The sequence below is a fragment of the Neofelis nebulosa genome, chromosome 13, assembly GCF_028018385.1.
Source record: "Neofelis nebulosa isolate mNeoNeb1 chromosome 13, mNeoNeb1.pri, whole genome shotgun sequence".
NCBI lineage: Eukaryota > Metazoa > Chordata > Mammalia > Carnivora > Felidae > Neofelis > Neofelis nebulosa.
This window is the reverse complement of record NC_080794.1, coordinates 50,863,634-50,887,318: the sequence shown is the minus strand read 5'-3', so window position 1 is coordinate 50,887,318 and position 23,685 is coordinate 50,863,634. Positions and strand designations below refer to the sequence as shown.

General features: G+C 35.6%; 1 protein-coding gene across 5 annotated transcripts in view; it reads right to left on the bottom strand.

The window, feature by feature from the left end:
- Positions 1-23,685, bottom strand: part of MAPK8 (mitogen-activated protein kinase 8) — a 99,045-nt gene that overhangs the window by 44,090 nt on the left and 31,270 nt on the right. The window contains exon 1 of one of the 5 annotated variants that reach the window (XM_058696979.1): positions 12,783-12,970. The exons of the other annotated variants lie outside the window; for them this stretch is intronic. The gene's annotated coding sequence lies outside the window, so the exon portion shown is untranslated. Of the gene's footprint in view, positions 1-12,782; positions 12,971-23,685 lie in introns of those variants that run through there. 5 annotated transcript variants of the gene reach the window in all.

Below are 23,685 nucleotides of genomic sequence, written 5' to 3'. Positions count from 1 at the left end.
TGATAAGAGCAGTGAAGGGAAAGGACAGGATGCTGATAGAAGCAAGCCTGCTAGTCTGGGCTCAAGAAAAAATTCCCTTTATGCTGTGATGTTTGAGCAGGATCCGAACACAGATTATGAGTTAACCAGACACGGAAATAAGGGAGTTTTCTAGGCAGAACAATCTATGCTGCATCCCTTTTTACAACCCAATAGTATTCCATTGTGTGGATCTACCATTTGGACATTTGCATTGTTGCCAGTCTGGAGGTTATTACAAATAACGCTAGTATAAACGTTCACACTCCCCCTGCCATTCATCTTGGGTAAATACCTCGGAATGGGGTTTTTGACTCTTACGTTTAATTTTATAAGAAATTGCCAAACTGTTTTCCAAAGTGGCCATACCATTTTTCATTCCTACCAGCAAAGTAAGTAAAAGTAAGCAAAAGTAAGCAAAGTAACCTTCTTGTGATTGCCAATTTCTTGTGACTTTACATTTTACTAGCGGGTGCACAGTGGTATTTCACTGTGGCTTACATTTGCATTTCCTAATAATTAACGATGCTGAACATTTTTTCATGGGCTTATATGCTACATCTTTTTTTTGTGAAGTAGCTAATTAATTCTTTTGCCCATTTAAAAATATAATTGTTTTGGTACTTATTTATATATTCTGGATATACATCCTTTATCAGATGTGCAAGCATTTTTTCCCAGTCTGTGGCTTGCCTTTCTATTTTCTTAACAGTGTCTTTTTCTTAAAACTGTTTACCGTGAAATAATTTTAAACCAACACAGATGTTACAAAAATAGTACAGAGTTCCTAGCAATGCTTCACCCAGCTTCACTCAAATGAGAGCATTTGACATAACCATAGTACAATTATCAAAAATTGATATTTGATAGAGAAAGTTGACATTGGTACATACTATTAGCCAACAAGGAAACAGACATTGTTCAGATTTTACTTGTTTTTATATGCACTTTGTGTGTGTGTGTGTACAGTTCTATGTAAATTTATCACATACACCTATTAGTGTAATCTCTATCACAATCAGAATACAGAAGTGTTTCATCTCACCAAAGAAAATCCTTCATGTTATCCCTGTATATAATCACACTTTCTTGCCAACCCTACCCCTGGCAGTTTGATCTGTTTCCACCACTATCATTTTTTTTTCATTTAAATAACGTTATATAAATGGAATCACATAATATGTAATCCTTTATATACATTACAGTTCCCAATATATAGGCCTTGCAAAATTTTGTTCAGTTTCTCCTTAAGTATTAATATTCTGGGTGCTATTGTAAATGTTTTCATGTTAATTTATTTTTAAATTTTCAATTGTTCATTGCTAGCACATAGAAATACAATTTTCTGTATAATAACTTTGTACAAAGCTCATTTATTAGTCTTAGTAGCCTTTTTTGTGGATTCTTTGAGATGTCCTACATACACAAGCAGTTTCTTTCTTCATTTCCAACTTGGATGCCTCTGACTTCCTTTTCTTGCCCCACTGTACTAACTATAATTTCCATACAATCCAGAATAGAAGTGGCAAGAGCAAACAAACATCATTCCCTTGGTTACTGATCTTAGAGAAAGCATTTAGTCTTTCATCACTAAGTATGATGTAAATGACAGGATTTTACGAGATGCCATTTAACAAGATAAGAAAGTTCTCTTTATGGCCTATTTCACTGAGAGTTTTTAGTATTAATGAGTACTGAATTTTGTCAAATGACTTTTCTGGATCTATTGAGATAATAATATAGTTTTGCCTTCTTAGTTGGTTTATATGATGAATTACACTGATGATTTTCAAATGTTGAACCAACCTGTATTCTTGCAATGAATCCCACTTAGTCAAAAGTATCCTTTTTATTTTAATTCACTTGGCTTAAACTGTGTTGAAGGTTTTTCAATTTATTTTTATAGGGAATACTGATCTGTAGTTTTCTTTCACGGTGAATGTAATGAGTTGGGAAGTGTTCCCTCCTCTTTTTCTGAAAGACTCTGTGTAGAAGTGGTATTATTTGATCTTGGAATGTCTGATAAAATGTCTCTGGAAAGCCTTCAAGGACAAGGGTTTTTTTGTGGAAAGGTTTTCATTGCAAATTAAAAAAAAAAAAAAACTAATACACACATACACAGAGGACTATTCAGGCTTTCGATTTCTTCTTAAACGAGGTTTGGTAGTTCTGTGTTTTTCAAGGAATTTGCTAATTTCATCTAAGTTGTCCAATGTAATCTCTACAGGATCTGTAATCATGTATCCTGTTTCATCCCTGTTATTATAATCCATCTTTTCTCTTTTTTCCTGATTAATCTGGCTAGAATTTTATCACTCTTATTGACCATTTTTAAAAGTTAGAATTTAATTTCTGGTTTTCTGTATTTTTATACTTTTCTATTTCACTACTTCCTGCTCTTGTCTTTATTTCCTTCTTTTTGCTTGTTTTGGGATTGCTCTTCTACTTTCTTATAATGGAAGCTTAAAAGTATTGGTTTGAAAAATTTTTTTAAATAATATAAACATTTAATACCATAATTTGCTCACCACTTTAGCTTCTACCCATAATTTATCATCATATCCATATTCAATAATAAAATAAATACAAACACTTGAATAGGCTTTACTTAATGCCAGGTCCTATTTCAAGTGCTTTATAAATTTCTTTTAATCCTCACAAGAGGCCTATGGATGTTTTCTAGTTGTTTGTGGCTAAGGGTAAATTCAGTTCTTGTTACTACTATTTGGCTGGAAGCATAAATCCGATATACTCATTTTGTCTGATGTTTCCTTATGTTGAAATAGGAATTACTGTTTTTCCATCTTCCAGATGGTGAAATTAAGTCTTAGAAAGGTTAATTGCCTAGGGTTACAAAGTTAGTAAGGAGTAGAAGGAAGATTTGAGTCCTTCACCCATATACTAGAGTCCAAAAAAAAAAAAAAAAAAAATCTTGGTGGTGAAAAAGGATATGAAGGAAGAGGAACAGTTATAAATACACTGAGTCGGAGATATCTCCAAGATATCTAAATGGAAATATCAAGTTGGTAGCCAGATACAGAACTGGACCTCAGAGGAGAGTGTGGGTGAAAGGTACAAATTTAGGAGTTGTTGTTACTGAACCAATGAGAATGATGTTACTCAAAAGGAGTGCAGTAGGAAGGGAAAGAGACCTAAGATTCAGCTTTGTAAACACCGACATTTAATGAGCAATTAAAGATAAGCCAACAAAGAAGTTAGAGAAGAGAACCAGACATAGAAAATGAACAGAACACCTTGGAGAAGCCAAGGGAAGTGTTTTTAAAGAACAGTCAGTGGTCAATAGCTCTGAATGCTACAGAAATATCAAAGAAACCGCTTGAGTTAGAGTAATGAGGGTAGAAGCTAGACTGGAATGAGCTGAGGGGTGAGAAGGATATGATTTTAGACACAGGTTAAGTAGATGTCAGTACTTGTATAGTACTTGTATAGTACTTGTATAGAGAAATTTAGCAAAGAGGAAACTGATAGAGAAAGGTAAATGGTCAAGGGAGGGTGATTAGATTATATAATACATAACATAGTATAGCATAGCATATATAACACAGAGACAACCTGAACATATTTACCTACTAATAGAAAGGATCCAATATATAGAGGAAGGGTGAGAATAGGGGAATGAAAAAAAATGAAGTTTCAGGTAGCACAAGATCTCTGAAAAGGCAGAAAGGAATGGGATCCAGAACACGTGTGGCCATACAGATGGAAATACTGGTGTCGCTCTGCCATCAGAAAATACCATCAAGTGACTGAGACAGAAGGATCAATTTTCAAGATAAGGGCATTAAGGCTACTGGTGACATTTATGGAGGATGCATTTGCTGTCCTGTTCTCTCCATGATGAAGCTGGATGAGCACAAGTGTGAGGAAGAAATGGTATGGACTCTGATTCACTCATGCCCCTACTCAGGAAAGCCTCTTCTTGGATTAAAAACAAAGGAACTACAGTTGTAGAATTTAGATGTGATGGTTTTGAGGCTCACAAGAGTAAGAGAATAGACAGGCATTATTATCCCATCCAACAGATTAGTAAACTGAGGTTCAAAAAAGCTAACATGCAATCAATTGCTGTGGAAAGCTTGAGGTTCAGCTCTAGCCTTCAAATTTCACCTCTCATTATTCCTACAGTTGAGAACACTACAATGTAAACATGGCTAAATTATCAACCCCCAAATCTCTCATGCATCTGAAATTTGCTTATTTTCCCTTTCCTTTTTGTGAAACATTTTCACTTATTTTTTTCCATCCCACTATATCTACCAAAGACCAGTTTAAGTATGATGTTCAGGAACCCTTTGCCACTCAAACCAGCCTGAACCTAATGTCTTATCTAAACCACTTTGTATATTTAGATTTACAGATTTTACTACCAGACTGTGATCTTTTTGAGGGTAAGGATTACTTTCCTAGGTTTTCAGATTTCCAAAACATATCAGCTCTCTGTATAGTTATTATTTAAATAATAATTGCTAAAAAAATTAACCAAGAATATGAAGTCACAAAGTACTTAATAAATCGTTCTGTTTATCTTCACCAATGTTTTCCTTTGTTAGCAGGGGAAAAGGAGATTAAATTAGGTTTTTATGACTCAATTTCTATGACGTCTACACAAGGAACTACTGCTATCAGGCTGGTCCACCTATAAAATGGTTGGTCTGGTAAGCCTGAATGTGGAGACAAACAAGTTAAACTAAATAGTTATATTAGAAGTATTTAGGGGAAAAAAAGAATGAGTTTAATGCAGCCATACAGATAAGCCTCAAAGACAACCGAAGTAACTCTGGTTGCATCACAAATCTATTTAATAGCTAAGCTTAGAATTTAACCAGTTAACTTGAGAAGTTATCCTATAGAAAAGTAAAACTCAACAAGCTAGTATAATCCTCACAGCCAAAAATTATTAGTAAGTATTAAGACTTAAGCTCATTATTAAAACACAATGAAGTAGGGGCACCTGGGTGGCTCAGTTGGTTAAGTGGCTAACTTTGGCTCAGGTCATGATCTCACGGTTCATGGGTTCGAGCCCCCCATTGGGCTCTGTGCTGACAGCTCAGAGCCTGGAGCCTGCTTTGGATTCTGTGTCTCCTTCTCTCTGCCCCTCCCCCACTCACACTCTCTCAAAACTAAATAAAACATTAAAAAAAAATTAAAACAGAATGACATAAAACCAACAGGCAAGAAGAAGCAAAATTATTTACTCATCTACCATCTCCAAAGCCGAATGGGCTGAACATACAGACACTTGTGTACTTTTCTTTTTCCTAGAGTACTTTACTCTAGTTTAGTGATTCTCCAATTTAAAGGTGCATAATAATGTTCAGAAGTGTGTGTGTGTGTGTACGCGCATGCACAGAAGATTTTATATTGTCTTTTATGAGTTAGGGAACTTTCAAGAGTGATTCTGACTTTGGCTTTACACACTGACTTTAAACTCTTAAGTCCAGTGTGCACAAGAGTCCATTCTAAACAACCTGTAAAACTTGTACAAAATCACCCCTAAAAATTATTTAAATCAGCATATACAATAATAATACTTAGTACAATAATTTTTAGGGCTGAATATGAGATGTTCACCCTATGGAAAACATAGGGACTAATTAAAGCAGAACACAGATTCCTGCCTCCAAGGGCATAAGCTCACTGGGATGGGCAGAACTGTCTGTACTATTTAAACTGTCACTGATCTCAGTTTGTTGGTAAGATATACATAGTTGGATATTTAAAAGTTAAACCTGTGTAAGATGAAATATCACTGCCATTAAGCATTAAAATAATGAAGCTTCTAGGGAGAAGTTAGAATCTTAAAAGAATTAATTCACCTTATTCAGACTTTATTAAAAAAAGAGGCTAACTGGGCCTGCCTGAGGGTTGAAATAATGCCCCTCTAAATTTGAGATTTTTTTCAAAAAATTTAAATTCAAGTTAGTTAACATATAGTGTAAAAATGATTTCAGGAAAAGAATTTAGTGATTCATCACTTATATATAACACCCAGTGCTCATCCCAACAAGAGCCCTCCTTTAATGCCCATCACCCATTTAGCCCTTCCCCCCCACCTAACACCCCACCAGCAACCCTCAGTTTGTTCTCTGTATTTAAGAGTCTCTTATGGTTTGTCTCCCTCTCAGTTTTTGTATCTTTGCTTCCCTTCCCTTGTGTTCATCTGTTTTGTAACTTAAATTCCACGTATGAGTGAGGTCATATGATATTTGTCTTTCTCTGACATTCTTTCGCTAAGCGTAACACACTCTAGTCCCATCCACGTTGTTGCAAAAATTTCATTATTTTTGATCGCCGAGTTATATTCCATTGTATATATACAGAACATCTTCTTTATCCATTCATCAGTCAATGGATATTGGGGCTCTTTCCATATTTTGGCTATTGTAGATAGTGCTCCTATAAACACTGGGGTACATGCATGTGCCCCTTCGAAACAGCATTCCTGTATCCTTTGGATAAATACCTAATGGTCCAAATGCTGGGTCACAGGGTAGTTCTATTTTTAATTTCTTGAGGAACCTCCATACTGTTTTCCAGAGTGGGTGTACCAGTCTGCATTCCCATTAGCAATGCAAAAGGGTTCCTCTTTCTCGCCATCCTCACCAACATCTGTTGTTGCCTGAGTTGTTAATTTTAGCCATTCTAACAGGTGTGAGGTGGTATCTCTTCCCTCCTTTTCTGCACTACTCATTTATAAAGAGGATAGGATCTACTCCCACAGATCCTCTGTAAAAAACTAGAAAGTAAATCCTTCAAGCATTAGCTATGTTTCCTTTAAACATGTTATCCTTTAAACATTAATGTGCGTCTTTAGTTACCCATTGAGTGCAGAAAGAAAGTATTCCAGCTAAAAGATAACCTGGATGTCTGGGCCACCAGTGATTCTTTTTACTATATAACAATCATACCTAGTATGCCCTCTTTTCTAGAAAAGTCCCACCCTCCCCCACAAAGGGAGCAGAGGAAATAAGGCTCAGTTTGTACTTCAGCAATCGGCTTTTGTAGGACTTATTTATAAAATAGATATATCTCTTAATTGAGCTTATTTGAGTAGGTTTATTACATTCCTTTTTTTTTTAATATATGAAATTTATTGTCAAATTGGTTTCCATATAACACCCAGTGCTCATCCCAAAAGGTGCCCTCCTCAATACCCATCACCCACCCTCCCCTCCCTCCCACCCCCCCATCAACCCTCAGTTTGTTCTCAGTTTTTAACAGTCTCTTATGCTTTGGCTCTCTCCCACTCTAACCTCTTTTTTTTTAGGTTTATTACATTCCAACCACAAAATAATGCTAACACATCAGTGTCCCTTCACAATTTCTGTATTTTGAGGCAGATGCCTTTAACTAAAATAGCAGCAGCCACATGAACACTAAGCTTCAGAATTAGTTTCCAAGACTTCAGACATTCAAGTTATTTATTAACAATCTCAGGACTTTATAGCAGTGTCCTTAGCAATAAAGTAGGATGCTTCTAAGTACCTTTCAACAACAATAACAACCCAATATATATTCTAATACCATTCACATTTTAGTTAGCTGATATCCAAGGTTCTACAAATTACTTTGTACTCAAAATGGCAAAAATCTCAAAGATATTAAGAAAGCTGGCTCTGGGCTGCTCAACTGTGTGTAGATTGTTTATGTTAGTGGTTAAAATGCAGTGAGAATTTTCTCAATGACATTCATTTCAATAAAAATAACCTAATCTGTAAGAATATACTATTCCTCAAGGTACTCAAAAAATATTTTCATTTTAAAGCTAAAAAAAATTTATACTTGAAAATTCCTGTCACTTTTCTTTTTTTTTTTTAGTTATTAGGCAAGAAAGAATACCTATAGCTTTAAGGGCATCTTTGTACAATGTGGTAGCTTGGGTTAACTGTTCTGCTTTCAAAAAAAACTGATCATACGCAAGAACTCATTCCTTGAGACAGATTCAAATGCCTGACCCTTTCTAATTATAATTTTGCCAAATCTTCTAGTAATAAGATTCTCAGGCTCACAAGAGAAGAAAATGTTGATCACATTCAACCACCACCAGAGACACTTCCTAAAACCACAAATTACAAGTAGCAAATGAGAAGTGTCCCAGATGCATTGTACGAGGAATTTTATTCATATTAGTTAATTCTACATATAATTACCACTAGTTATCTTGCCAGCAGTGTAATTATGATAAGAATTTTGAAAAAGTGCTACGTAGGTGTTACAAGAAAGTGATTCCATTACAAATAGCTTTCTGTAATTAAATATGCCTGCTCCCAGGAGAAAAAAAATAATCATTGAATTTCAGAGTAAATTACACCATGTTTCAAAATCTGAAAGCTCAGCAAGATGGAGGACAAAAGCAGCATTTCCATCTGATTGTGATAACCAGATATAACAAATCTAAGCTGAACATTTGCAAGATTAATAAAAAGGTTTAATAGCCCAGTTACAAACCTATAATCAATCACTCAGAAAGAGCTTCAATTTTAAGCTCTAACTCATCTTCAAAATGCCCTTCACAGAGTAAGATCTATTATCTTGTACCAACCATAAAAATCTCTCTTTTTTCACTAATAACACATTAACAACAACAAAGGCTAAAGACTAAAAACACAGATTTTTTTTTCCCCTGCATAAATTTATAGCAGATACTAAGTACTTCTCCTCTAATCCTCCTTCCCCCATACTTCCCCAAAAGATTTATGACTTGGAGTAGTCCAATAACCTACATGAGGAAAAAGCTCATGGAATCTCTTAAAAAGCAATTTAACATAACATGGGTGTCCCCATGCTAAATGGCAGAAATGATAAAATGGCTTTTCTGGTTTGGAGTTTTTGATTCATGAAAGTCAACAATGCTAGCTAACTTAAGAGCATTTATTTATCCCTAAAGGGGCCTCTAATAATTTTAAACCATAAAACAATGAAGTGCTTTGAAGGAAAAAGATCCTTAAATAATAATGTCAAATGATTTGATGCAACAAATGGCACAGAGGAAACAAAACAAAGCATGCTAGATTCAGTACAAGAATGAATTGATAATAGGGCTCAAAAGGCCCCAGGAGTATTATAGCCCTGAGTAATAATAATTATGATACTCCTGAGGCATTAAGAAATTAAGTGACCAGTGTACTCCATTTCGGAAAGCCAGAACCTGGCCAAAAACTTTTATAAGGAAGTTAATCAAAGTTATGGTTTTTAAATGTTAGTATATTGAGGAGAAAAAAACAATCACATATAATACACATCATTCACTGGCAATAAACATGTTGCAAAAAGTCACAATTACTTCTCAAATCCTTACAATCACCTTTCATGCTTCACTATCTCTTGAACCCCTGGAAAAACCATTCACAAGTTTCCCAAATCCAGGATCTGCTCAGTCAACATTTCTTGAACCACTTTGCAAATTGCTCAAACCTGGCAAGCAACTTTTCTCATCTACTTCCCACTCTTTAAATGCATATAGTACCTAAAAAGACCTTACCTTTCTATATACAGTAAAACCTTGGTTTGCAAGTATAATTTGTTCTGGAAACATGCTTGTAATCCAAAGCACTCGTATATCAAAGCAAATTTCAAGAACCACTGACTCAGTTGTGATCATGTGATATTTGGGATCACAACTACTCATCTTGCAAGACATCACTTGTTTATCAAGTTAAAATTTATTAGAAATGTTTGCTCATCTTGGGACACCTGGGTGGCTCAGTTGGTTAAGCATCTGATTCAGCTCAGATCATGATCTTGTAGTTCGTGATTTGAGCCCCGCACAGGGCTCTGTGCTGACAGCTCAGAGGCTGGAGCCTGCTTCAGATTCTGTGTCTCCCTCTCTCTCTGCCCCTCCCCTGCTCACACTCTGTCTTTCTCAAAAATAAAACATTAAAAAAAAATTTTTTTAAACAATTATTTGCTCATCTTGCAAAACGCTTGCAGATCAAGTTACTCACAATCCACGGTTTAACTGTATTTCTCTTCCTTGGTAAATTCATGGCTTCAATTATGATCTCCCAGTTTTATTTCCAGACCAGAACTCTCTCCTATATATTCAACTGTCTCTTAGTCATCTGAGTATGTTCTATAGGTATTCAAACTATAAATAGTTAAAATCGAACCTTTCTTTCTTCCAAAACTCACTCTTCCTTCTGTATCTATTTCTTTTACCAGCAGTACAATTCTTCTAGAAAAACTATTGGTTCATTTTCCTTTAGTGTCACCTTCACCTTAGGATCAGTCCCTTACAGAGTTATTCTCATTTATTCTTTGCACACACGGACCCTCAGGCTTCTAAAGCTTCTACTTTTTTCCTTCCTCATCTTAAATTCCACAGTCCATTAGTCAGACCACCACTAAGCCAACATCCCTGCTCTGCTCTCTCCTGATGCACTAACTTGGAATAACACAGTGTGGACCAAACTGGCTGTCTCCTGAGTCTATACAGAAGCTGCTGAACAAAAAACACAATGGTGCATACTGGTACTGCTTTTAAATTCAAGGCCTGAAAACTAAGCCAGACAGATAATCCTAGATTTCCCTAGTCAGCTGTCTTTTCTAATTTCTACAATACAGTTGACCAAGGAACAGCACAGGTTTGAATTGTGTAGGTCCACTCATATGTGAATTTTTTTCATAAATATAGCACAGTATTATATAAATCTATTTTCTCTTTCTTCTGATTTTCTAAATAGCATTTTTCTTAGTAACATTTTCTTTTCTCTAGCGTACTTTATTGTAAGAATACAGTATATGATACATATACATAATATGCATTAATCAACTATTCATGTTATCAGTAAAACTTCTCATCAATAGCAGGCTGTAAATAGTTAAGTTCTGGAGAAGTCAAAAGTTAGATGCAGATTTTCCACTGCATGAAGGCTGGCACCCCTAACCCCCACATTATTCAAGGGTCAACAGAATCTATTTCAAATAGTCCCCCTGCTCTTTAAATCTTCAACCTTACCTTACTTGCAGATAATAACAATCTCTTCCTAGAGAAAACCAAAGTCAGAAAATCTCTTGCCGAACTAATATCCATATATTTACTTTTGCTTCATCCTTCATTATTACAATGTAACAGTGCTCTGAATAACTACTATTGCTCAAATAATCATCACTCTTTCTCCTAGCACTCAATAATGAATAAGGCCCTACTATTTAAAAAAAATACATACACACGCTTAAAAAACTATTTCACCATCAAAAGCAATCTCTAGCCATAGGCCCCTCTCTCTCCTTCCATTCAAATTTCTCAAGCACTATTTGCTATTTTGATCTCCACCCCTCAGAGAGTTCTCAACCTTCTGCTTCCATTTTCACCACTTCCATTAAACTCATTCACCAAGGTGATCAACAAACTCCTTGCTCTGCAAGTCAACCTAATTTTACTCAGCAGAATCTGGCACTGTTCACCACATTCTCCTCTTTCCTTGGGTTCCTAAAAACATTGCGTTTTCTGATTTTTCTCACTTATCAGTCTTCCCTTACAAACTCCTTTTCCCTGCCAGCCCTCAAATAGGATTGTCTTCAGCACAGTCCTGGCTTTCTTCTATTGTTATCTCTCCCAGGGCCATCTTATCCATTCTCATGGCTTCAGTTAATACTTAAAACTAGCTTTCAAATATTTAACTACCACTGAGCTTTTTCCTCTGCCCTAGATGCATATATTCAATGGTCTATTAAACATCTCCATTTAGATGTCTCAAAGCTACCTCAAGCTCTGAATGGACAATAAGGAAGAATTCATTCCATCTCCTTCAATCCCACCAAACCTATTTCTGTGTTCTTTCTAGCTCTGGGTGCTATCATGGTGAACTCAGGTATTCAAGTCAGAAACACAGACATTATCCTTGATTCTTTATCCTCCCATATCCAATTTACCATACAGTTCTAGAGATTCAATCTTTACCACAAATTTATTCTCTTCGAACTCACCACTCCAACTCTGGCCAACATCTATTGTCTGAATTATTGTATTCTCCTAAAGAAGACCTCTAGTCTCCCTACCCTCAATTCTTCATTCTACTGTCAGACTGATCTTCTAAATTTGATTAATTCCGAGAAATCTGCCCAGCCCATAACTCACTGCACCCCTTTAATTATGAGAGGGGTGGGCTTTGAAGCAGTTATGCTTCTGCTGTATGCTCTCCTGGCCATAGCTGATTATACCTAGGGGAAACAACTGACTTAATGAGCCAATTGGATTTTCTCTACGCAATCTGGAACTGGGAGAAAAACTAAGAGGCTGTGGGTTAGCTTTGTAGGTAAAAGAAACCGAGAAGCCAGTACAGAAAAAAAAGACAATAAAACAGAAGCTAGAGACAAGACACCTTGCGGTGAAGGTGAGGGAGAAGGAAAGCAAGAGCACCTGATACTAATTCAGGACGTGTTTTTGGTTCCAGACCTTTTTGAGATGTGCTGTACTTCCTTACCCTTGCATACGCTGAATGTCTCTAGGTCACTTTCTTTGTGTTTTGCCAAAGTTTCTTACTTAAAACTAAAGCATCCTTAACAAAAATAATCCTTCTAACATGCAAATTTGATCCGGCATCTCCTTTGCTTAAAATCATACCTTGGTTTCCTTCTGCTCATAGGACAAAGCCCAAACCTTTCATGAGGGTTTTCAGGGCTATGGATGATTTAGCCCTGGCCTCCCCGGCGTCCAGCATACAGCCACAATTAATTTATTTTAGTTCCACAATGTACCACAATCTCTCTCACCTACAAGGTGACACATGGTTTCTTTTTACCTGCAACGTACTTCTCCCCATTCACTTTCCCTGGTCAAGACGTACACAACAGTAAGGTTTCTGAGTTTAGTGGCCAGTGCAGTCACTCTCAGGGCACAGTACCTTTCCTCTATGGCAGCATATGTATTACTGTATTTGTAAATGTTTGGGCTTCCCATTGGACTAATAAAAACCCTGTAAGGACAAATAGCATTTGTTTTGTTCACAGTTGTGTTCTCAGAATCGCACAGCAGATACCTAAATACTTATGAATAAATTAATCTAATACTTATGAATAAATTAATCTAACGAGTTGACAAATCATGTTGATTTTCCTCTGGTATCTTGGATAAATTCTTTATTTCTGTAGACACTATCCTATTCAATCTCATTTCTTCTTCTCTAAACTATTTCAATGAACTTTTTAATCTCTCCGCCTAATTTCACCCCGTTGAAATCCATCCTATCTCCTATAACAACTAGGTATTAAAAAATGTCAATTCTCTCCTCTGCTTAAAAACTACCTCTAGAACAAAGCCTATTCAAGTGTACTTCTTTTTATTTCTTGAACGTATCCAACTTTTCTGCCTTTACGTCTCTGTTCTCTTCTGTGAAACACCTTTCTCCATCATTTCCAAGTGTTTAAATATAAGCCATCACATAAGGCCAGAAAATGGTACTTGTCATCTGAATTTTATCTATACCTTTCATGACACTTAGTATTTTTTATACTGTACTAAAAGTTACCTATATATCCAACTGTAAAATTTTATGTCAACAAAAAATGTCAAGTTTCTTGGTTATGCAAAGATAAAACATGTAAAGCAATTCATTGTAAATGATTTGAATGAGTTATTAATGCTCCCGAATATGATAATGACTACTTATTAGTAATAAAATTCTATTTGTCTACAACATAGACTTTTCATGTTTAAAATGTTTTCGTTACCAAGGGTTGTTGTTTTGTCCTGGTTAATGACATCCCTTTAAAAAACTAACTTGAAACTTACTTTGTATTAACTAAAATGTCTTAATTGTAAAAGTATACAATTAACAAGGGTATTTCAGTCAATATTAAATTTTCCTTTGTGGGCTTGGTATCTCAGATGGTTCTTGGTTTAACACCTTCTAATCATTCAGTTAAATATTCAAGTCCAGAAAAACAAAGTGAAATAACATTTGTGATTATGCAGCAGGGATGAGTCAAGAAAGTAAGATTTTTTTGGTTTTAACACCTTCTGTCACTCAGTTAAATATTCACATCCAGAAAAACAAAGTGAAATAACATTTGTGATTACACAGCAGAGAGGATTCAAGAAAGCAAGATTTTTTTGATTTTTTTTTTTTTTTTTTGAAGCCAGCCATTAAAGTGCAGTAAGAAAGCTTTCCAAATATCCTAGCTGCTTCAGAATAGTTAGCTGCCAATACTTAGGGCGAAAAATTTACTTTTCAATCCTATATGGCATTTTTTTCCCCAACTATGTGTCCCAACCCACTGATGGATCATGAAATCAATTTTGATTAGATTTTTCAAATGAAACAGAAGAGAACAGAGTATCAGAGAGAGAAGCTCATGTGTTAATAATTGTGAAACTTTTACTTTCACACACACACAGTGTATACTGTATCAGTATTTTTGTGATGTTTTTATGGACCAGATATTGGTTATGGACCACAATCAAAAAAGTCAAAATAGCAAACCAATGACATTTAGAAGACACAGGGATATAAAATATACATTAAAAATATTCATTTAAAAAAATCCGTTCATTTCCAACTAACAATACGTTACAATGGGTTAAATATTTGACTATACCTAGGGTTCTCTTTCTTATTACACAAGACATAGACACTTCAAATTATGGAAAACAGATTAGATAAACTGTAGTCTGTAAGAATTCTCATTTTATTTTTTATTTCTTGTGGACTTTACTTGCCAAGAACATTCTACAAGATATGAAGTAGAACATGCTAGCTATTAAATTCTACCTATTGTGACTTCTCCTTGAATCAGGAAGTGACTAAACAATAAAATATGCAATTAAGATTTAGAGTAAGTTGATTCAGCAAGATACAATTGTTATCCAATTGTCATTCCACCACTGTAACTCACTGAACATGCACATTTCTTGACAACTTAGAATTCCTTCCTTATATCTAAAAAATAACTCAGATACATAGCTATCAATAATAAAATGGCTAGAAATTCCACACACTTTTTAAAACACCTTTGCCAAGGCACCTGGGTGGCTGAGTCATTAAGCATCTGACTCTGGCTCAGCTCTAACTTTGCCAAAGTTTCGTTATAGACAGATAATTTTACATTCCCCTTGAAAGATAGAATTAAGACTCTCTTTAGCTTATCATTATCTTGGCTATCAAGAGTTAGCAATGCTTTGGAATTTCCATACAATGCAACATTTTATAAATACAGTAACTGTCAATGACCAATAATACATCAAAAGGAATAAAAATCTCAATGTAAGCAGTGTGTAGGGTAATTTACAAGGTGACAGAGTATAAATTACTCATGGTCATGGGATGACATTGTTTAACTGCAATTTGATGACATAAAATAACATCAATGTGTTCAAGTCAGGAGTTATTTTTGTTTTCATAGTTGTGAAGGTACAATATCAACTTTGAAAACTCTGAAGGATATGTACCTAACGACTGTTTACTAATAAGTGGAAAAGGACGAAGACTACAGAACCAAGAAAAATGATACCACAACCATAGAGAAATTAAATACCTGTTTTATGTAATTTTTTTTTAGTTTGTTTTACTTTATTTCAGTCTTGTTTACTTAAGAACCTTAGACAATGACTATATTTCCTGTTTTACACAGCTACATGACCCTTAAAGAATGGAGAATACAGGGGCACCTGGGTGGCTCAGTCGGTTGAGCGGCCGACTTCGGCTCAGGTCATGATCTCGCGGTCCGTGAGTTCGAGCCCCGCGTCGGGCTCTGTGCTGACAGCTCAGAGCCTGGAGCCTGTTTCAGATTCTGTGTCTCCCTCTCTCTGACCCTCCCCTGTTCATGCTCGGTCTCTCTCTGTCTCAAAAATAAATAAACGTTAAAAAAAAAAAAAAAAAAAAGAATGGAGAATACAAGGGAGTTTTGTGAAAAGAAACAACCTGTTATCTAGTTACAATACTGTTAATATGTTGTGTATTTTTATTTCAGTCACTTGTCATTTTCTTTTAAATCGTATCATTTCAAACTGAATGGAATCAATTCGTAGTTATTACCATGGGTACTAAATATATACATATACAATACCTGAAAAATAAGGTTAGGTACAATTTCTCTGGATAAATCACTTTTTACACAAAGTTTACTATCATTATAAGATTATGTCAAAGATAGTATGAGTGATTGCTCTAGTTTCCCAAACACTTCTTTATAACATCAAAGGTGGCTAAAAGATCAACTGTCAAAGGCCATCAATCCACTGGAGGATCCCCCTTTCTGTCAAACTATGGAAGGATCTAACCAGTTAAACACTAAAATTGGTTCTGATACTTCAGGAAATAATAGCTTTCTCTTGGTCAAAAGAATAAAAGCAACCCTTGACATGCCAGAGTCCCAGGTTCCCTTTCCGGAGGCACAAGGACCATTATTCCAGGAGACAACACAGATGCCTAGAAAGAACAAAAGCCCTGAAGTAGGTCTGGCATGGATCCAAATTTTGCCTCTCCATTTACTAGTTGTTTGATCCTGGGCAATTTACTTAACCCAGTTGATTCCTCTGTTTCTACATCTGTAAAATGGAGATATTTGTACTTATCTTCCAGGCTACTGGGAAATAATCAAATTAAATACTGTACATTAAATAAGAAACTGGAGGAGCGCCTGGGTAGCTCAGACGGTTAAGTCTCTGACTTTGGCTCAGGTCATGATCTCACAGTTTGTGGGTTCAAGCCCCGTGTAGGGCTCTGTGATGACAGCTCAGAGCCTGGAGCCTGCTCTGGATTCTGTCTCCCTTTCTGCCCCTTCCCCACTCGTGCTCTGTCTCTCTCTCTCTCTCTCTCTCTCAAAAATAAAACGTTAAAAAAAATTTTTTTTAAATAAGAAACTGGAACATGATAAGCATCCAACCAATCTTAGTTCCCTTTCCTTTCCACTTAACAACTAAAACAACTAACCATGAACATCAAGTATTTCTAAAAAAATAGTTTTTAAAAATCTTCTACAATATCAACACAGACAATGTCAAAACAAGATAAAATTCTCCTCATGATATACACATGACTGATTACAAACACAACTTCCTTCAGCTATTTCATTCTACCTTACTTGGCTTCAGAAACTCAAGGAAAAAAAACTAATGCAATGGGCTTCTTATTGATAAACATTTCCTGTTTATTCATCTGGTATTTCCCCCTCACTGCCTAGTACAGTGCCAAACACATAAACACTCAATAAATATTACCACTGCACTGAAGCAAATATTCCTAATGTGCCTCAAAACCTTATAAAGTACCACCATATTCTGCAAAATGCCTCAGAAGACTATGAGTCAGGAAGGAAAGGATGAGTTACCAACTGTGTGCCTAGTTTGAGGGAATCTATATACAGACTGTTGGCAAGTGAACTGAGGTCCAGAACAGCTCTTCAAAGTAAAATATAAAATCTTCTAAGAATTGTAAAATATACTTTACCTTCTTTACTTTTATATGAAGGACACTTCAGCTACTTCTCAGATGTTTCTAAATAATAAGAAAATGTGAGGAATTTGCAATTAGGTATAAGTAAAGCACTGGAATAACTGGTCCAGATAAGAGCCCATCCAGACAGCTTAAAAGCAAGCAGTATTCAGAAAACGGAAATCACAGGCGGAGCAGGCAAACATCAGTATGTGCTGCCAAAGTGGTACGCCTGAGCCATCTAGTGGATATGAGAAAAAATAAGTTTATTTCTGTAAGAAAAATGCCTACTGTCCCAATTCTCTTCTATGAAGAAAACAATAAGGTGTATGTTTTGGGGAACAGTAAATGACAATCTAGAAAAGAAAGTAGAGAACTAAGAAGCAGGTACTGAAGAAAGATGAAGAGAATTAAAGGGGTAACAAGTTTATCTGGATGTCATTCAGATTTTATGGATACAGATGATTAACAGAGACAAACACTCATCCTTGAATTTTTCTTAAAACCATATCATCAGAATACATGCAAGTATGTAAAAGATAAAATAAGAAGGATTTCCTCCAGCTACAAAGGTCTGTGGAAAGGCTATAGGCAGTAAAAACAAGATGGCAGCCTCTGGTTGAAAAAAAAAAAGGGGCGGGGGGAACTGGGAACAGAGTAACAGATGATGCCACCTTTCTGCCTGAGGATTCCCATGCTATTAGGGTTATGAGGACCCCAGCTCACTTAGGATCTCCTGGCACTCACTCCCTGCACCGCCTAGCAGAGCAGGAGGCCCTAGGAAAATGTCTAAGACTTAATAAACTCCAGGCCCCAGGAAGGACAAGAGGATTAAACTCTCCCAAGTACTCAAATCAACAGCACTGCTTCTAAAAGTCAGAATGTGAAAATGTAAAAGATTCAGAAGCCACAAATTACTTGAACAGTGTGATACTGGGCAATTCACTTAAATTTGGAATAAGAGGCAAGATTTTAACTCTAAACTTTAATGGGTTTTTAGGTGCCCCCCCCCCGGAGGTTAATTAAAAGAAAATGTGGGGGGTTTTTTTGGTTTGAAATTTTTTCCAATTAACTCACATTTAACAATGGAAACTGTGTTCCAAGCTCCAAAGAGTAAAGATGACTGCCTGACCCCAAGATGCAGAAACACTAGTTAGTAGGAATAAGACACCAACTCAAGTTCATTTTAATGCAAAACAGAAAAACAAGAGTCAGAAAAGATACAAATACAGTGCTACATAAATCTTTGAAGCTAAGAATTTAGCCTGAAAAAAGACAACTTTTACTTATGTATCATTCTTTCTGAGATTTAGGCAGGGAGGGAGAGGAGGTGGAGGGGATGGGTATGTGGGTAAAGAGAATAAATTATAAAAAGAGGCAAAAGAACAAAAAAAGGGGGGGGGGAGGCGAAACCAGCAACTGTAAAGAAAGTAAAAAATAGTCCATTTTGTGGGGCATACAAGCCTCATGAAGGATCTACAGCTGGAAATAAGACTAGAAAGGTGGGATGAGTTTATTTTTGCACTGCAGACCTTGGAGAACCATCTAAGGGCTTTTATGAAAGGCAAATGAACCTGGCCAGGTCAATGGAAATGAGTGAAGACTTAAAGAGTACTAGAAAGAAAATCAATAGGGTTTTTTGTTAACCAGCTGAATATATAGGCATGAGGAAGAGGCTACTGGAATTGAAGACAATCTAATGTGTGTGCCAGGAAATGTACTGGTTATTACTAACCCAAGTAGAAAACACAATTATGTCATGTAACATATTGTTTTACATATGAATTGGTAAGATGAAAAATGCAAGCTAAGAAGTGCTCCTTGGGAAAGACTTACAAGGGTTTTGTTTGTTTTTTGTTTGAAGAGAAAGTTAAGGAAGAAAGTAAAGGAGAATGGGAGAGAGGGAAGGAATAAGGAAGAAACGACAACAGCAATCAGGGTAAGAAGGAAAACGTGGAGAAGTATGAGAGAGCAATGTCAGCAGAGTGGAGTGGCTTGAAAACTGAAAAGGAGATAAAAAAGAGAGTGGTGATATCTCTAATACATTTCCTTTTTGAAAAGGGTAAGCATTATTCTATATGCAATACGGAAACATTTAAGCCTAGGTGGAAGTTGAAAGGATTCATGTTCAGTGGCTTGTTTTGGCACTGAAAACAACATAAGGTCCTGGGTAACAGTAAGAGATTGGGAACAGAGGGGGAAAGCTTGGGAAAGTGAATAAAATGAAAACATTGTAAAGTAAGTTCAGTGGTGATCAGTAGTCAAATAAGGGCAGTCAACGAAAATAAATAAAGAGGCTGGCAACACCAGAAAAGCAGAAAGATGAAAATATTGGTTTTAGAAATGACATTTTTGAGATTTTAGTAATCTGATCAGGTAGTAGTGTCTGAGAGAGTTAGGGAAATACAAAAGCAGACTGCTCTAAAAAGTGGGTCAGGTTCCCATTTCACATATAAAAGTAGCCAGCTTGATATCATTTTCATATTGATCAGTTCAAGTCTTTCACTTCTTCTGATCCCATTTTGGTTATTTATATGTTCTAAAAAAAAAATCAACCATTTCATCAATATAGATTTACTGGTGCATAAATGTAGAAAGAATTCATCTTGTAAAATCTATCACTTATCAAAAGTGTATTACATATATACACACACTTAAAGAATAAAGTGTATGTACATCAGTGTAACCACCACTCATTGCCAGTCCCTTGAAATTCCTCCCCAATGCCATCTCTGCCATCCACAAGAGGTAACCATTTATCCAAGTTTGGAGAATCTTTCCCTTGCTTTTCTTTATAGCTTCACAATCTAGTTATTTATCCCAGTCATATTTTTCAGTTTTGCCTCTTACTGAACTTCATATAAAAGAAATCACAGTCACACATATTGTTTTTTCTTCTTTCATTTGATTTTATAACTATGATATGTGAGAGACAGAGACAGAGACAGAGAGAGGGAGAGGGAGAGAGAGTGCATGTGTTTGTGTACCTGTAGTTCATTGTCCCTGTAGAATGGTATTCCACTACATGAACACACCACAATTTATCCAATTTACTACAATGGAGATTTAGGTTGTTTCCCATTTTGGGCTGTAATGAAAAACAATGCTTTGAACATTCTTGTAGATATCCCCCATACACATTTGCTTATGCTCTTTCTAGGGTATTTACCTAAGAGTTGAGCTGCTGGGTCATAGGATAAGCACATGTTCAGCTTTACTAGGTGATACCAAATTATTTTCCAAAATGGTTAACACCAACTCTTGGAACTGACAAAATTTTTAATGTAAACTAATAGTATCTCATGTAGTTTTAGTTTACATTTCTTTAAAGCTCATGTAACAGGGTTTTTTTTTTAATGATAAAACTAAAATTACCTTAATGGAACAGTAAAGTATAAACAGAAAACTACTGAAAGTGACACCTGGAACTGAATTAATTAAAAAAACATTAAAACTTGAGGGATAAAGTTATGCAGTATAATGATGGAAGGAAATTCACACTTAAGAAAAGTAAAAATTAATAAGCCAAATGTGAACCCAAGAAGGTTAGAAGAAGAGTATCAAAATAAGTCCAAGAAGTACAGTAAAAGGAAGAAAATAATGAAGATGAAAGCACAAATTAATGAAACAAACATTACAGGGATCAGCAAAAAGCTGAATTTTTTTATGAAACACTAAGTTGGGAGATTCACACGTTCTGATTTCAAAATTTACCACAAAATTGTAGTAATCAAAACAGTATGGTATTAGAGTAAGGACTGACAAGTAGATCATAGAGTCCAGAAATACACACACACCAATGGTCAACTGATTTTCAACAAAACGCCAAGATAATTCTATGCACTAATAGTCTCTTCAACAAACAGTGCTAGACAGCTAGATAACAACATGGAAAGGAATGAAACCCTTATCTATACCATATTAAAAAATTAGCTCAAAATGTATCAGAGACCTAAATACAAAAGCCAAAACTCCTGAAAAACTGAGGAGTAAATCTTAACCATGGATTTGGCAATGATTTTTTAGATATGTCCCCAAAACCACACTAAACAAAAGAAAAAAAACGGATGAATTGGACGGACCTCACCAAAATTAAAAACTTTGTACATCAAAGGACATTATCAAGAAAGTGAAAGGCAACCCACAGAATAAGAGAAAATATTTGCAACTCATATTATCTGACAAAGGTCCAGAATTCAGAATATATAAAGAACTCGTACAATTCAGTAACAAAAAGACAATTGCCTCAGTCGGTTAACCAGCTTCGGCTCAGGTCATGATCTCACAGTTGGTGGGTTCAAGCCCATGTTGGGCTCTGCACTGACAGTGTGGAGCCAGCTTGGGATTCTCTCTTCCACTCTCTGCCCCTCCCTGATTCACACTTTCTCGCTCTCTCAAAATAAATAAATAAACCTTAAAATAAATAAATAAATAAATAAATAAATGGCAAAAACATTTCTCCCAAGATTAAATACAAATGGTCAGTAAGCACATGAAAAGATATTCAACATGACTGGCCATCAGGCAAACTCAAATCAAAACCCCGAGATAGCACTTCATATCCACTAGGATGGCTATAACAAAAACACAGACGATAACAAGCACTGGTGAGATGTGGAGAAATTTTAGCCCTTGTATATGGCTAGCAAAAATGTAAAATGGTGCAAATGCTGTGGAAAACAGTTTGGTGGGTGCCTCAATAAGTTAAACATAGAATTAATTAACATATGGCCCAGCAATTCCCCTCCTGGGCATAAATGCAAAAGAAATGAAAATAGGTCCTTCTACCCAAATATTCATGGCAGTACTAGTCACAATTACCAAAGGTAGAAACAACCCAAATGTCTATCAACTGATGAATGAACAAACCAGATGTGGTACATATATACAATAGAATGTTATTCGGACATACAAAGGAAGAAAGTAGTGATGATACATGCTACAACATGAGTGATCTGAACTGAAAAACACTGGTAATAAAGGAAGCCAGACATAAATGGCCACATATTGTATGACTCCATTTATAAGAAATATTGAGAACAGGCAAATCCATAGAGACAATAAGTAGATACGAAGTTGCCAGGGGCTGGAGTTGGGGAAGAAGCGACTACTTAATGCGTACAGGGTCCCCTTTTGGAGTAGTGAAATGTTTGGGAACTATACAGTAGTGTATACTAGAGTATACAGTTGTGCAACACTGTAAATATAGTAAACGTGACCAATGGTAAATTTTATGTGTATTTTAAAAATTGAAAAATTTTAAAAAAGACTAACAAAAATTGATGAATTTCTGGCAAGACTGAGCAAAAGGCAGCACAAGCTCCCCTTAATAAGAGTGGTGAAAAAAAAGGGATGTGACTACAAATTCTACAGACATGCAATAGCTAAAAAGATGCTATAAGGTTTTATGTCAATATTCTGTCTGCTTGTTTTATCAGCCAATGAGAGAAAGCTGAAAACTCTCAAAATTATGCTTATGTCTTTTTTTCCTTCTTGTATTATTTCTGCATTTTTTTGCTTTACATATTTTTGGGGGTCACAGTATGAGGTATCTAACATTTAGAATTAATTTTTGTATTAAACTGTATCTTTTATTAATGTGAAACAACCCAATTTATCTCTAGTAAAGCTTTTCCACTTAAAAATATGTACTAGTATTTGCACGATGTATCCTTTCCACCCTTTTACTGTCAACTTTATTTTGTAGACTGTATAGTAAAAATTTCAAAATCCAGTCCTAAATTAATTGAGACTTAGCCCATTTTATATTTAACATGGTTTACAAATATAGTAGGATTTATGTCCATCATTTTGTTTTCTGCTTATTCTGTAAATTGTTTTTGCCTGTTTCTTTCTTTCTTAGGATTTCATACTCTTCCTTATTCAATTCCCTACCCTATATGTCAAAGTTATTCCTTCTATTTCTTTTAGTTGCTACTCTTTATGTCAACATACATGTTACTTTTTACTTTAATGGTTCTGTTGATTGGGTAGATATATCTCATAATCTTAATTTGTATTTTGCTGATGGCTGGTAGTATTGAACATCTTTTTATATGCTATTTGCCACCCATATATCCTCTTCATTACAATGTTTCTTCACATCTTCTGCCCACTTTCTAACTGGATTGCTTTTTTACTATTGGGATTTAAGAATTTTTTACTTATTTCAGTTATGAGTGCTTTGTCACATAGGTGGGCTGCTAACATTTTCTCCCACTACGTAGTCTGTCTTTTCATCCTTTTAACATGGTCGTTCATGGAGCAAATATTT